This window comes from Balaenoptera ricei, chromosome 8 (genome assembly GCF_028023285.1).
Source record: "Balaenoptera ricei isolate mBalRic1 chromosome 8, mBalRic1.hap2, whole genome shotgun sequence".
Classification (NCBI taxonomy): Eukaryota; Metazoa; Chordata; class Mammalia; order Artiodactyla; family Balaenopteridae; genus Balaenoptera; species Balaenoptera ricei.
In genome coordinates, this window is record NC_082646.1 from 68,791,283 (window position 1) to 68,808,544 (window position 17,262).

General features: G+C 41.4%; 1 protein-coding gene and 1 pseudogene across 3 annotated transcripts in view; both read right to left on the bottom strand.

Moving 5' to 3' along the window:
- GALNT18 (polypeptide N-acetylgalactosaminyltransferase 18) overlaps positions 1 to 17,262 on the bottom strand; it is a 339,857-nt gene that overhangs the window by 67,629 nt on the left and 254,966 nt on the right. The window lies entirely within an intron of this gene.
- LOC132369511 (60 kDa heat shock protein, mitochondrial-like) lies at positions 2,391 to 4,712 on the bottom strand (annotated as a pseudogene).

Below are 17,262 nucleotides of genomic sequence, written 5' to 3' on the forward strand. Positions count from 1 at the left end.
TGGGGAGAGATTGTCCAGGTCCAGATGATGAGTCCATTCAGAGCAGGTCCCCACTAGGGACTGAAGATACAGAGAGGAGATTTAGTCCCCAGGGGGGAGAGAGGGAGCCGCCAGGGGTAGGCAGGTATTAGGACTCCTGCAAAACAGGCTGTAGGGGGGAGTCTGGTTCCAGTTCAGAACCAGAACAGCAGTAAGAAAAGCAAGGGAGAAGCCAGCAGGCTGGAAGGGGAGAAGCCAGGGGCTTGGAGACCATGCATGACTCAGGGTTCCTCCGACAGCCACAGGTAGCAGCCCCATGGCAGCTCCACAGATCCTAGTGTGAGCCAGGGGAGGCGGGGCTGCAGCCACACGGCCAGCCCTGGTCAGGTGACACAGTCTAGCAGGGCTGACCCTCACAGCTTCCCCCTGCATGAAGCTGAGAAGGCTAGTTCCAGCCCAGGCGTTTCTATAGAACCAAAACTACAGAAGCCCCAAGCTCTGAGACAGAAGTATTGGCCACGTTCCAAATCAGGGTCCCATTGACACGTGTGCTCTCTACTCTAATTGCATCTTTTGTTTTGAACTAAGATCTCTGGCCCCATTACCATCACTGATGCTGTTAGAGAATAATAATGAGCTTGAATGTCACAGGGACTCAGGGAACAATTTTCTGAAATCCAAATAAAACCCTTCCCGTCCCTAGTGTGAGAGTCATTTTTATCAGATAACTCAGCCCATCCATTTACTCAGGAGTTCTCAGAGCCCTCTCTGGTGGGTTAAGCCCCTCTGAATTGCTGTGAGCGCCTTCTCCTGTGGATGTATTCAGAAAAGCTCGCTCTACCCAGCTGCTATTCAGAGCTGATCCCCAGGACTATGTTTAATTTATACTTTGCTATATGAAGATGAACCACTGACTCATTTAATGTGTTTCCTTTTTTATGTCTTCAATCAGCGGCTGCTTCTTTCTTCTCTCAGAAGCTTAATCTAATCAGAAACAACCCCTACTCCCCAAATGAATGGCTCGTTAGCATGTTCCAATCAAATTCAAATTGACTGTCCATACCAGATGCCCCTCCCACACACACACCAAAAGGGTGACACTGGTCCAAAGGATAAGCCAGGAGGATAAGTTAGGAGGGTCCTTTCTGAAATGCAGGGCAATCAGAATCACTAGAGGAAAGTATAATACAATCTGTCACCTCCCAGCACGGTGGAGCCAGATGACAGGTGACCCATGTGTCACTGGGACAGCGTAGGTGGGGAAGTTTGGCAGACCCTGGGTGCAAACATTAGAGGAAAAGCTGTGTGTCTGGCCCAAGCATCACACCCACATTTGGCTCAGAGGAACCCTCGAGGTTATCATTCAGATGATAAAATGAATCTGAGATGCTGAACATTTTCTCACTCAGAAGTATTTGTTCTGAAGAGTTTTCTTCTTACTCCACTGGAATTCAGATTAAGAAAGGTAGTGTGCTGGGTCTTCACTTAAAGAGATTTGCCCTTTTCATATACATCAAAATGAATTGTCAGCTTGGGTTTCATCTCTGATAGGTACCTACAGCAAACTCACTTTAAAAATGGGATTTACAAAAGAGATCAGCATTGCAGTATAGCAGAACTGCAGGGGACCTAACAGATTACCTTTCATTTCCCACCTGAGGTTCAAGGTCACATGATAATATAGAAGCACAGTAGGAAATGTTTCCAAGACCTCTGCCTCTTGAGAGACAGGAGGACATTTTGGTCAGAGAACAGGGGTTAAACAGTCTTGCTGTCAAATCCTACAGTTTCCATTTGCTGGATCCGTGACTTCAGACATTTCATTTCACTTACTAATATTCAGTTTTCTTGTCTGTGAAATGGAGACAAAAATGACACGCTGCAAAAGTAGTTGTGAGGATCAAATGAGAGAATTTCAACACCTAGCCCAAGTTTAGAGCCCACTAAGTGTGAGGTATAACTATTATCAGTGTAAGATTCCACTGATGATAAGATTCACCACCGCTGTAATAAGAACTTTTCAGGGCAGGAGGAAACACCACATTCTACTGAGCTCGAGATTTATATATCCACCTGCCTACATGTCTGTCTCCTCCACATGTGTATCTCTCAGGCATCGCAAGCTTACCTTGTCCAAAACCAAGTTCTTGCTTTCCTTCCCTGCCTCCCCAGCTGTCCCTTCGTCTTCCCCTCATCCATCTAATAGCCCACGCCTGAAACCTACATAAATAATTATGTAACTCATCCATAATTATCCAGTAATGCATCAGCAAATACAGTCAGTTCTACCTCCTAAATATAGATTAAATTTAATCACATCTCTCAATATGCACAGACAACATTCTGGTCCAATTATTTTTGTGTGGACAACTCTATCAATAGCCTTTTTTTTTTTTTTTTTCTAACCAGGAATGTACAAATGTCCTTATTCAAAAATACAAAATAAATTATCTGTAGGCACGGACAATGACAGCAGTAAACCATTCTATGTTGTCAACTGAAACCAGTAACTGATGGTTATAGTGATTTTCTTAAACATCAGCCAGCCTTTTCTTCAGTCATCTCCTTCAACTGACCTCTCAAAGTTATTGGTGAGGAACGCTGCCTTGAGCTTCCTCTCACAGCTCATTAATGATGGTAAAGCACTATTCTAGGAATTAGGACATGCCACCTCCCATACCACCTCCCATTCCACCCATTCTGCCCATTCCAGGATCCTTCTCTTCTTTAGGAATTTCTGTGACTACACCTTCTGCTGTAGTTAACAGAGAGGCCACTCCAGCAGCATCCAGTAATGCACTTCTTACAACTTTAGTTGGATCAATGATTCCTTTTTCCACCATATTCACAAAATCTCCAAGCATAGCGTCATAACCAACTTCTGAAGAACTCTGCAAAATTTTCTCAACTTCAACACCTGCATTCTTAGCAATGGTCATTGCAGGAATTTTGAGTGTTTTTAAAATAATGTCTGTACTAATTTTTTGATCTTCGTTAGCTGGAGTTTTGAATCCAAGGCTGGAAGGCACTGAAGCAGGGCAGAGCCCCCTCCCAAAACAATGCCGTCTTCAACAGCAGCTCACATAGCATTAAGGGCATCTGTAACTCTGTCTTTCTTTTCATTCACTTCAACGTCACTTGTCCCACCAACCTTTAGCACAGCAACACCATCTGAGAGTTTTGCCAGACGTTCATTCAGTTTTTCCTTTTCATATTCACTAGCTGTAATATCTAACTGCTCGATGATTTCTTTTTTTTTTTTTTTTTTTTTTTTTCCCCTTCTTCATTTAGCTCGATGATTTCTTGAATACGCTTTTCAATTTGAGCCTTGTCACCTTTTCCTTTCAAGAGCATGGCATCATCTTTGGTCACAATGATCTCTCCAACTTTTCCTAAGTCATGAGGCTGAACATCTTCAAGATTTAGAGTTAGCCCTTCTTCTCCAAATACTGTACCACCAGTAGCAATAGCCCTGTCTTTAAGCTGGTTCTTTCTGTTGTCACCAAAACCTGGAGCTTTGACTGCTACAACCTGAAGACCAACTTTCAGCCTATTCAAAACGAGTGTACTTAGAGTTTCTCCATCCACATCTTCAGCAATTATGACCAAGGGCTTACGGTGAGCGTTGGCAATTCCAAGAGCAGGAACAATGGACTGGACACCAGAAATTTTCTTTTCACTCAACAGAACACAGGCATCTTGGAATTCACATTTCTGACCTTTTGATGTATTAATAAAGTATGCAGAGATATACCCTCTATCAAACTTCATGCCTTCAATAATTTCTAATTCGTCATTCAGTGTTTTTCCATCCTTTACTGTGATTAACGCCCTTTCTTCCAACCTTTTTCATCGCATCAGAAATGATGTTGCCAATTTCTTTGTCTCCATTTGCAGAAATCGTAGTAACCTGGGCGATCTCTTCTGGGGTTGCCACAGGTTTAGACTGCTTCTTCTTTTTTTTATTCTTAATTATTTACTTATTTATTTATGGCTGTGTTGGGTCTTCGTTTCTGTGCGAGGGCTTTCTCTAGTTATGGCAAGTGGGGGCCACTCTTCATCGCGGTGTGTGGGCCTCTCACTATCGCGGCCTCTCTTGTTGCGGAGCACAGGCTCCAGACGCGCAGGCTCAGTAATTGTGGCTCATGGGCCTAGTTGTTCCGCGGCATGTGGGATCTTCCCAGACCAGGGCTCGAACCCGTGTCCCCTGCATTGGCAGGCAGATTCTCAACCACTGCGCCACCAGGGAAGCCCCTAGACTGCTTCTTAAGTTCAGCAATTACAGCATCAACAGCTAACATCACACCTCTCCTGATTTCTACTGGATTAGCACCTTTGCTAATCTTCTCAAAGCCTTCCTTGGCGATAGAGCGTGCCAGTACAGTAGCAGTGGTGGTGCCATCCCCAGCCTCTTCGTTTGTGTTATTGGCAACATCTTGAACAAGTTTAGCGCCAATATTTTTATATTTATCTTTTAAGTCAATGGACGTTGCAACAGTCACAGCATCTTTTGTCACTTTGGGACTTCCCCAACTCTGTTCAATAACCACTGTCCTTCCCTTTGGCCCCATAGTAACGGCTACAGCATCAGCTAAAAGGTCTACCCCTTGAAGCATTAAGGCTCAGGCATCTGCACCAAATTTTACATCTTTGGCATAAGCCCGAGTGAGATGAGGAGCCAGTGCCCTGGACGCTGGCCTCATCTGGTGAAGGACTGCGGGTAATCGAAGCATTTCTGTGGGGCGGCAGCACGGCTTGCGGGCGACGAGACAGGCAGTCGGCGGCGAGTGAGAGACAGACCGCAGGGCACACACAGCCATGAGCCCGTGGCCCCTCCCTCCCCCATCAATAGGCTTCTAACAAGTTTTTGTGCTTCAACCTTTGTCGCTGTCCAGTCCATCTTCTAAAATGATAAATCAGACCATGTCCCTTCTCCGCTTTAATTCAATTCAACCATCATTTATTGAGTATTTCCTTCCTTTGTGCTGGGGGCTGTAATATGAGATGGGAATTTTGTCACTGAACGAAACCTACAAAGCCCATGACTTTTTGGAACTTACACTCTGTGTTTTTCATTGTGTCCCTCCGACCCTGAAAATTCATATGTTGAATCCTTATCACCAGCCCCCCACCATGTGACTGCATTGGAGATAGAGACTTTAAGGATGTGATGAAGGTCAAATAAGGTTGTAAGGGCTGAATCCTGACCAGACACAACTGGTGTCCTTATAAGAAGAGGAAGGGACCGTAGAGCTCTCTCTCTACCATGGGCTGTCTGGAAGCCAGGAAGAGAGCTCTCACCAGAATCTGACCATGCTGGTTCCCTGATCTCAGACTTTCAGCATTCAGAACTGTGAGAAAATAAACTTCTGTTGTTTAAGCCATCCAGTCTATGGTATTTTGTTATGGCGGCCGGAATTGACTAATACAGCACTCATTACAATTTGTAACTATACATCTATTCTTTGTTCCCTTTTATCAGCTGTCTGTCCCATTATACCATCAGCTCCAAGAGGGAAGGGGCTGTGTTTACTTTTTAAACACTGTAGGCCAAATATTAAGCATGTAATTTTAAGCATTACATGCTCAATGTTAAACACTGTATGCCCAATGTCACCTATGGCAGGCGCCTACCAAACAACGTCAAATGAATGAATTGCATTAAATGTACATATAAAATTATAAGTTAAGTGATCATATGTCCTGGTTTGCCCATGACAACATTGGTTCATGCCTGCTGGTCCAGTGTAACAGTTAGCAATATCCTCTTTTACTCTCAAAAGTGTTCTGATTTGGATAATAAATTGTAATTTATTTATATATTTATTATTTATCTATATATGCCAAATTTTTCAGGCACAACCTGATTTTAGAAACATTGAAACCCAAGATAAGCATCTGTCTTGAAATCATAGTATTACTAATATTTTCTCTCCCCTATGCCATGATTTCTTTATAGGACTACCAGTTCTAAGGCAGTGAAAATGACACACGCCATCAAGACCCTCACTCACTGATGAGCAGCATGTGAAGTAGGCATAATGAATAAAGCCAGACACACTGCATTGAGTGTGGCCAGCACTAAGGAAGGAAAGAGGTCCCATTCCTTAGACTATCCAAAACTAGAGAGACAGCCCAGACACAGAGAGAGACAGGACCTCGGGGAGTAAATGTCTCCTGGGGGTGTTACTGGGGGTAACTCTCTATCTTCAGGGCTGACTTTATGTGCAGGTAAGTCCGCTTGATGGAAAAACTTGTGTGTAGGGATAATTTCTGTAAACCATCATTGGTAAGCACTGGGAAATTTTACTCATCAGGATCTTGCCCCTTGCATCGCTTTACAAAGTGAAGAGCATTTGCAATGGGAGTAGATGTCTCTTAATTCCCCTTCTGCAAGTTCAGATTTGTGAGTATGGGGATTTTTCAAAAGAAAACCACAACACTGTTTGGATGGTGATCATGCTGGTAGAGATGCTGATGCTGAAGAGGAGGAGGGGGAGGAGGAAGAAGAGGAGGAAGAGAGGAGGAGGGGGAGGAGAGGAAGAGGAAGGGGAGGAGAAAGGGGAGGAGGAGGAGGAAGAGGAAGGGGGGAGGAGGGAGAGGAGGAAGAGAGGGGGAGGGGGAAGGGAAGGAGAGGAAGGGGAGGAGAAAGAGGAGGAGGAGGGGGAGGAGGAAGAAGAGGAGGAGGGGGAGGAGGAAGAAGAGAAGGAGGGGGAGGAGGAAGAAGAGGAGGAGGGGGAGGAGGAGGGGGAGGAGGAAGAAGAGGAGGAGGGGGAGGAGGAAGAAGAGGAGGAGGGGGAGGAGGAGGGGGAGGAGGAAGAAGAGGAGGAGGGGGAGGAGGAGGGGGAGGAGGAAGAAGAGGAGGAGGGGGAGGAGGAAGAAGAGGAGGAAGAGAGGAGGAGGGGGAGGAAGAGGAAGGGGAGGAGGAGGGGGAGGAGGAGGGAGAGGAGGAAGAGAGGGGGAAGGGGAGGGGAGGAAGAAGAGGGGAGGAGAAAGAGGAGGAGTCGGGGGAGGAGGAAGGGGAGGGCAGTCCCTGCTCAATTTCTATCAGTCATTCTGAGGAGCTGATTCTGGCCTTGCCTGGTGGTCCCTTCCTGGAAAATTGGAAACATGATGTAATGGTGGCAAAGAAGTTACCTTCCAAGGGCACAATACAAAGCAGTAGGCAGACTCAATTAAAGAAAGACAAAATACAAAACAAAAAAAGAATAAGAAAAGGAGAGAGAAACTGACTCTCTGGAGCTTTAACATCCATTGCTGGCCCCCAGGTTTTTTACGCTTTTGCTTTTGCTTTTTTCCCCAAATCAGAAAATTATACATTGAGACATTACTATTATCTAATCCACAGCCTATAATCAAATTTCATTAATGGTCCCAATAATGGCCTTTATAGCTATTTTCCACCTTGGTCCCAACTTTTTAATAAGGTAAAATTTTCTTCAGCTTGGCTCTCAAACCCCTTTATCAACTGTTACCTCTTCTGTGCAGCTTATTAATCTTACTTTGCGATGGCTCTCTCATTGAACACAATTAAAGAAACATAAGTGTGAAGACCCTTCCAGAATAAAATTGTCCATGGGTCCTCTCCTTCTGCTCCCCACCACTTCTAGGTAATTGCTTCATTATGTACTTTTTTAATTGCTTTGTTCTTTAGGGATTCATTTTGCACTTATCTTTACTAACCGTAAAACTTTTACAACGTACTGTTAAGCTGTGTCTGTTCGGCGGCTGGTTTGTAATTGCAGAGTCACTCCGTGGCTGGTGAGCTAAAGATAATGTGCTATGGCAAAGAGCCTTCCTCTCAATGTTTTCAGATACCTTCTGGCTACCCAGCATGGCAGAATAATTGGCTCTGGGCTGCTTGGGGCGCTAAGCTCCCCTCCCATATGGAGATCGCAAGCAGAGAAGACCCTGATCCTGGAGGTTTAGGCTTCGTAGGCCCCAGGATGCTCAGACCTCAAGGGCCCTGGGAATTTCAGGCCCCACGGTCCCAGGAGGCCACGCCTAGTGGCACACATTCCAACAGAGCAGGACTGGCTACAGCTGACCACCTAGAAGGACAATGTCAACTCCTCTCTCAAGGTCAAGTCCATATTTTCCCAGGGCCCTTGCACTTGGCGTGTGCCTGCAAGCAGTTTTCAAGGAATCCCTCTCCCTCCATTCTTAGTCAAATAAAATCTCTAAACTCCTTGCCCCCTCAATCCCTCCTTTGAAATCTGTATTCTTTCACCACCCCTTGACCCCAACTGTCCCCTCAAAGGCTTCTTCCACTTGCATCTGGATGCCCTTTCTCCACTCATATTCTCACAGTACAGGGTTTTAGAGGCTTAGGCATCAGACAGAACCGTGTCCAAATCCCAGCTCCACCGAACTCTTTCTATGTGGGACCTGGGCAACTGACTCAACCTCTCTGAGCCTCAGTCTTCTCGACTGTAAAATGAGGATAATAATTCTAGCCTCTTGTGGTTCTCAGGACGAAATGACATACAGGATAAAACTCACCAGGATGTAAGCTCTAAGAGGGTACAACGTAGACAATCCTGTTCATCACTGTATGCCCAGCGCTCAGCACACTGTCTAGTATTAAATAAATAAAAGCACCAAGCACAAAGTAAACAATCAATAAATGGTAGCTATTATCATCAGTGGTCATCTTACCATGACTAGTGCAATCCTGAAATGCTTCCCATGACATCTGTGATTTTCCACCAACCCAGCTCTTATCTTTCTAGTCAATTCTTCTCTGTAACTATGGGCACCACGCTGCCACCTGCCCCATTTCCTATGCCCATGCTCAATTCTAAAATCTCTTTCTAGTTCAGACTTTCATCCTCTCTGGGCTCCTCCATCCTCTTACCTTCAGTGGGCACACAGAGGGCACCTGATCCCCTGTCTCACCTCCAAATCTTCTCTTTACCTTTAGTTCTGGCTTCTTGCTGAAGTCAAGATCTAGGTATTACATTTCTCCCCTAATGCCAGGTGCAGAACACAAGCAGCATAATAAATGTTCACTGTGTAAATAAATAGATGGACAAATAATGCACGCTTTCTGGTTATTTCCATTGTTATTTCTAATATCAAACTTGTCCCATTTTTCCCCACAAACCAACTGTCTACACCAAAGACCCTTTTCTTAGTCAATGGTACCCCCAAATCTCTCATCATCTGGGCTTGAAATCTCAATGCCATCTTTGTTAAACTTTAATAACTCATTTATAAGGACCAGGAAAGGCTACATCTTGACCTCCAATGAGCACTCAGACCACTATTAGCATCTAACACAGCGCTGAGGGAACACATGGACAATGCCTTAGCTAAAGCTCTGAGTCACCGGGAAAATGCCCTTAGGAAGAACAAAAGCCCGCAACCTTGAAACCTGTGTCTCGTGTCTTGAAATCCTTGGCCTCAGAAGACGGCATAGATGAATAGTTATTCCATTGTACAGCTTGCAGCCTCCTGTAGGCTTTATTTACCCCATGACAGCAGCTGAAGGACAATGCCACGGCAGATCCCAGTTCACGAAAGAGTGATACAAAACAGTGGCAGCCCACGACACCCTCCACGCCAGGCCCTCCCCCCCCTCCCCCAGAAGGACGTGTGGTTCTAAGCTCGCGGGTTATTCTGAACTCTAGCTCCAGCTGGCTTGGACCAACCATAACATTTAGAAGCAACAGAGACTAAAATCCAATTTAAGGTGTTTAATTTTCTCTGTCTCCAGGGACAGGGGGTGGGTCAGAGAATCTGCTTGTAGGCTTTCTATCAGATGCTGCTTTCGGTGGTCTCCTGAGACCTTTCCAGTGGAGCGAGAACGCTGGTGCCCACACCCCTTCTCTTCCTTTTCACGTCTCTGTCACTGTGCTGGTAGAGACTAGTTGATGTACCTAAAATCGTGGTATGCAGTGTTTTTAATTAGCGTCCTTGTTCTCACCCAGCCTTGGGTGCCAGCAATGAGCTTACTCAGCCTTCTAAGCCCAAGGCCTCTGGGGAGAACCGTGTGGTCCCTCGGGTGCTTCAGTATCCAGCAGGCTTGACAAGCACACGTACACTTGCTTGGGCCTCTTTCACTAGTAATTATAGCAAAGTCTCTAGCCCTTTAACCCTAGATATATTTTGTAAAAGTTTCAAATAATGGCGATGCCTGTTCTGGGTAGTTGCTATATCCCCTACTTTGCTTTCTCTTCCTCCTGCGTGTCTCTGGCTCCCTGAACAGGAGGTTTCTGACCTCCTGTTACCAGCTCTTCTCATTTGGCAGTTCCTCAATCTACCTCCTTTCTGACACTCTGGACTCTGGCTTTCAGCTCAGCTCTTGTCTCTGTCACCCCCTCCAGTTTTGATGTCTCCTGCGACCTCAGGTGAAGACATTGCGTGGTACTGTCTGAACGAGGCCCCATCTCCCATGAGGGATTTGGGCTGAATCCTCAAGCACTGAAACGGTACTGTGGTCATTTTCCAAAGTGATGCTGACCCAGGTTAGCCCCTGAAATTAAACTTTATGCCATGGACAATTTTAAACCCTGAAGGCAGAGGTGGATGAGCATCGTGACACAGTGATAAGGTATGAACCTTGAAACCACTCAGGCTGGTTCTTAAGATCTTGAGTGATTTGGGGAGGTATTTTATCCTATTACTTCCAGCTTCCTAACTTACAAAATGGGGATAACAACACGGACCTCACGGGACTTACATAAACATTAACGAGCTAATATAAACAAAGTGATGGGTCAATAGCATCCAATAAATGGAAGTTCCTCCTCTCATTATTGTTATGATTAATAATATTATCATCATCTTCCAGACTTGTGGCCTAATACTGCTACCAACTGTAGAGCATGTATCTGCTTTATGAAATAATAATCTTCTTTTGTTGCCCAAGAGTTGATGTCACTACACCAACTCTTAGACATTTCAGACCTAGAAAGGCCAATGTTAGTAAACAAGGAAATGTCTGTCTGGACTCTCCCAGTAATAGGTCATCCACCATAAGTTCACTTTTTCCTTTTACTTAAGTCACTGATGAAAATGTTGGACAAGCCAGGATGAGCAAAGAGCCCACCGAAGGCCACCCGCTGGATTGCCAATGACCACTCTTTTTCTCCATCTGATGGCTCTACCTTGTCTGTCATTGGCCCTCTGTTTTAGCCCCATGTTACAGATCCCCAGTTCCCAGCCTTAGAGTTCAGCCATAGTCATGTACTTTCTCAGTTGTCACTTTGCACGTGTCACCTCAACTCTCTGGAACACCTGTCCTCCTCTTCCCACCTGAATAACACACCTTCATTGCTTAGGCCCAGCCTAAATGCTGCCTCCTTTGTGAAGCCTCACCCAGCTCCCAGGGGTAGAGGGGTCACTCCCTCTTGGGTGCTACTCTAATGCACACAGCATCTTTCATCCTTGCCATTTTGATCCTGAGCACTGGGTTACGCCTTACTTAGTGCTTCAATCCGAATTATATTCACAATGATGAATCTTCATCCAGGAAGTATTTTCTGGAATAAATGTCATTAAGGGACTTTAATTCTCTTGGTCAGTTTTCTATATAATGTAATTAAAATATATTTCCCTTTATGCTAATTTTCCAATTTTATTTTACTAGACTTATTTTCATGGGGGTTAATACTTTTTTGCATTGATTTTACAACTAAGATATGACTTATCTATTAGTAATTTTTAAATCTACATCTTTTTTACAATTATGGCCTCCATCACAGAGTTTTCTTTTGTGGTCATGGTTTCAACCAAGTTTAGTTTTCCTGAATCAGATTTTGCAGATGTAAATTATACTACTATTCATTTCTTCAATCAATTTTTTAGCTTTTAAAATTTTTACTGTCTTCATTTTTGTTTGTTGCTTTAGTTCGTGCTGATGATCTTTACTACTACTCATAATTTGGAAAAAGAATAATAGTTTGCATTTTTTGGTTTTTTTTAAACTTTTTTTTAGAACTCTCACAAGAAATAGTGTCAGCAGTTTCTCTGAGTTGTATACTTACTACAGTCGCCATTGATAGATCAAAAAACACAGAAGTCCTTAAAGTCACAATGGAGGAAGGGGTCAAAACATCCTGTTTAAGCTCATGACATTTTCTATAATCTGTTAGATTAGTATTGATACTTAGAAGATGGAGAGGTGGTTGTCTCTCCTGCTAGACTGAAGGCCACTCAAAGACAGGGTCTATGTCATTCACCTCCAGTTTCCCAGCACCTGGCAAGAATGAATGAATTCATACACACATCAATGAACCCACAAGGAGATCATGAGAAATCTGATCTGATTTCTTACTGAAAGCCACTACACTATGCCTATCTATATAAGGCATAATGGTTTCTGAAGCCACTCTTCCTGGGTTGAAATCTCAGCTTTACCATTTTCTTTTAACATCTTTATTGGAGTATAATTGCTTTACAATGGTGTGTTAGTTTCTGCTTTATAACAAAGTGAATCAGCTCTACATATACATATATCCCCATATCTCCTCCCTCTTGCGTCTCCCTCCCACCCTCCCTATCCCACCCCTCTAGGTGGACACAAAGCACCGAGCTGATCTCCCTGTGCTATGCAGCTGCTTCCGACTAGCTATCGATTTTACATTTGGTAGTGTATATATGCCCTACCATTTTCCTAGGGCAAGTTATATCACTTCTCTGTGCTTCAGTATACCCTCCTGGAAGTGGGGGTAATAAAAGATTCTACATCACAAGGTTGCTGCAAGGATTAAGGGAGTTAATACATGTAAAGCACTTAGGACAGTAGCTCACATATAATTACTGCTACACTACTATTAACTATTAGTATTTCGGTCATAAATCTCGTCTCTTTCAAGTAATACCGAGGGGTGGTCATGGTCATGGCCTATTATAGGGAGCTCACGATTCCATTAGGCATCCCTTCCTTTTTATGATTCTAATATTTGTTTCTCATATTGAATTGATAACTACATCCATTACAGCTTCCACCCCACTGTTCATGGCTCTAACCTTCTGAGATATGTAGAATAAATTCTCTTACATTTGACTGGCCTTCAAATTCAAAACCTGTTCATTGAGCACATATTAGGTTCCAAGCATCAGTTTGAAAATTAAGTAGCTGTAAATCTTGACATTAAGTATTTTAAAGTCTAGATAGGAAGGAAGTGGGAAAGGTGATATTTCTGTCTCTCACAGATCTTCTCTTCCTTTGAATCCAAGATCTCCATGATACACAGTTGGCAAGCCAGAATCCAACTTACAAACTTAATATAACTTACAAACATTTTTAAGTTTGAACTTACAAACAATATAAAGGCTACATAATTAAAATTGTGTGATATTAGTATATGAATACACTAACAGATTAATGGAACTAGAATAGAAAATCCAGAAACAGACCCAAATATGTATGGCAATTTAGTCTATGATAAAGGTAGTATTGCAAACCAGTGAGGAAAAGATGTAATTTTAAATAGAAGGTGTTAGGATAACTGGATGGCCATATAGAAAAATAAGACATTGGGCCCATTCCTCACACCATACATCAGGATCAATTCTGAATGAATCAGAGATTAAAATGTAAAAAATACAACCATACAGGTATTAGAAAAAAACATAGGTGAATTTTTCTAGACCCTTATAGTGGGTAAACTTTACTCTGACTAAACTCTGGAAGCAAGAAGGAAAAAGACTTTTGCTTACATTAAAAAAAAAAAAAAACTTGCATGGCAAAAAAACACCAGAAGAAATATCAAAAGACAAGTAACAAAAAACAAGTAACACACTGAGAGAAAATATTTGCAATGTATATGATAGGTAAAGTATTACCATCCCTAATGTGTAAAGAGACTCTAAAAATAAAGATTAACGATCCTGCAGGAAAATGAGCCAAAGATATGAAAAGCTCATGGAAAAAAGAAATGCAAATGGCCTTAATCATGTGAAAAGCTGTTCAACCTAGGTCTTAATAAGAGAAATGCAAATTAAAACTACTCTGAAAGCCACTTCTCATCTGTCAGATTGGCAACACCCCAAATATTCCACAACATACTTTGTTGGTTGACTGTGAGGAAACAGGCACCTTCATCATTCCTGGTAGGAAAAATACTACCCCTCTGGAAGGATATTTGATGATGTCTAGCAAAATTACACATGCATTTGCCCTTTGACCTCACAATTTCACTTTTAGGAACCTATTCAAACAATAACCCAGAAAAATATGAAAAACTGTATGCACAAGACAATTCATTGTAGCACTATGCCCTCAACAAGAAACTGGTAGAATAAACCATGGAATGTGCATGCATTGGAATACCATGCAGCTATGAAAAAACAATGAGGAGCACCCCTATATACTATTATAAAGTAGTCTTCAGAAAAAAGTTTATATAATAAAAAAACAAAATAGTGAAAAGTGTGCATAGCATACTACCATTTATCTAAGAAAGAGGAGATGTGAATATATACACATTCCCTTTTATTTTTTTAAAGTGTAAAGTAAAGCAAAATGTTTATGTTAGAGGTAGCAATGAAACAGGAAAAAGAGACAGCAAGACATTAAGTACCTTGTGATAAAAGTACGCGCATACTGCCTATGAAATATTCTTGCTACAAAATCGAACCTACATCTCTAGGTCTAACTAGCAATTTAGAAGAAATATACGGAACAGAAGGACATGTTAGATGACATCAGGGGAATGCAATCAGGAAAATGTAGACTGTGGGAGTCTCCACAGGACAAATAACCTGATCTCTTTAAAACTAAATTACAAGGAGAAAAAAGAGATGGAGAAAAAAAATCCAGTAGATTAATAGAGCCTTGCAAGATATATTAATCAATTGGATCTTGATTCAAGAAACAATTGTAGGGGCTTCCCTGGTGGCACAGTGGTTGAGAATCTGCCTGCCAATGCAGGGCACACGGGTTCGAGCCCTGATCTGGGAAGATCTCACATGCTGCGGAGCAACTAGGCCCGTGAGCCACAACTACTGAGGCTGCGCGTCTGGAGCCTGTGCTCCCCAACAAGAGAGGCCGCTATAGTGAGAGGCCCGCGCACCGCGATGAAGAGTGGCCCCTGCTTGCCGCAACTAGAGAAAGCCCTCGCATAGAAACGAAGACCCAACACAGCCATAAATAAATAAATAAATAAATAAATTTAAAGTCCAAAAAAAAAAAAAAAAAAAGAAACAATTGTAAAACAAAGTAAAAAAATGTTATGAGAGAATTGGGGGAAATTTGAACACTGATTGAATATTTGATGGTATTAAGGAATTATTTTCAACACTTTTTGGACGGAAATAGTATTGAGACCATGTTTCTTTTAAAAAGTTCTTCTCCATTTTAGATGAATAATGAAAAATTTTTTGATGATATAATGTCTGAGATTTGCTTCAGAATAACTGGAGTTGGGGAGGATTGGGTAGGGACAGAGATTAAAGCCAAATTGTCCATGAGTTGACAATGTTAATACTGGGTGATGGATGCAAGGGGATTTATTATACTATTCTCTCTATTTCTGGATATGTTTGAAGTTGTTCATAATAAAGAGGTTTTTTTAAAAAATTCCATTTATGATAAAATATTTGGGATATGGAGTACAATATCCTAGATATTATATTACATGTTTTAGAGGACGTTTGTACCTAAATTCTAAGGTTCTAAATTCCCTTCCTATATAAGGGACCACATCATGTGTAATACTTGGGCCCATGGAACCTGAAAGGGTCCCTGACCCCTGGCAGCTAAGCATGGGCCTATAATCTAGGTTTAGCCTAGATTAGCTCTAACGCAGTACTTTGAATTTTGGTGACTGTCACCAAGCCCCAAGCAATGGGACTTGCTTATAGTAGGACTACAATACTCCTTACAAATTAAAGCATGCTTAAAAAAATAAAGCACTATATGAAACGTATGGTTTTATATTTATGCAACATATACATCTACATGTATAATAATAATAGATATGATCATGTTTAGTATAGAACACTTTATAGATTACAAAGTACTTAAATTGGTTTCTTGTTAACTTTGTTGCTAAAATAATGATTTTAATAATAAGATAATAAACCATAGAATGAATTAACTTTTTTGGCCAATATAAACATTTTAAATCGTATAACACTATTAGGATAATAATATCTGGCTTGCCTATAGCACTTGATTGCTGTGTACATTAAATAGGATAACTGTAGGGAAAGAGCTTTGAAAATACAGATGTCAAGAAGCTTACCGCCTATGTTCTCTCCTAGGAGTTTTATGGTTTCAGGTCTTACGCTCACGTCTTTAATCCATTTTGAGTTAATTTTTGTGTATGGTGTTAGATAATGGTCCAGTTTCATTATTTTGCATATGGCTGTCCAGTTTTTCCAATACTATTTATTGAAGAGATCATCTTTTCTCTGTTGTATATTCTTGGCTCATTAGTTGTAAATTAATTGACCATTTATGCATGGGTTTATTTCTGGGATCTCTATTCTGTTCCATTGATCTATGTGTCTGATTTTATGCCAATACCATACTGTTTTGATTTACAATTTTTCTTAAGTGCTATTTTGGTTGCATTTCACATAACGTAATATGTAGTATATTTGTTATCATTCAGTTCAAAATATTTTCAAATTTCTAGTATAATTTCTTCTTTGACCTATGAGTTATTCAGAAATGTTTCACAATTTCCAAAAATATGGCTTCTGCCTATACTTTTTAGTTATGGATTTTCAATTTAATTCCATTGTGGTCGGATAACATGTTTTCTATGACGTTACTCCCTTGAAATTGTTCAATTTTGTAGTTGTTAGATGCAGTGTTGTACATATGCCCATTCGATTCAAACTATTAATTATGTTGGTCTATCAATTACTTGGAAAATTTATTAAAATCCTCAACTATATTAGTGGTGATGTTGATGTCTCCTTGAAATTCTATCCATTTTTACTTCATATAAGTTAAAGCTGTGCAATTAGGCACATAAAAACTTATAACTGTTATATATTCCTGATGGGCTTAACATATTATCATCTTGTAGAAATCTTCCTTATTTATCCTAAAGTATTTTGTATTGGTATTTCTTCTAATATTAACATAACTACAGCAACTTTCTTTTGATTGGTATTTACCTGTTATGACTTCTTCCATTCGTTTACATCTTAACTTTTCTGTATTATTATATTTCAGGCTTATATTGATAAATAGCCTACAGATAATTTTTAAAATCTAGTCTAAAAATGTTAGTCTTTTAATTTGGCCCATGTAAATTTACCATATTTACTGATATATTTGGATTTATTTCTACCATTTTATATGTTTTTTTCTTGTAC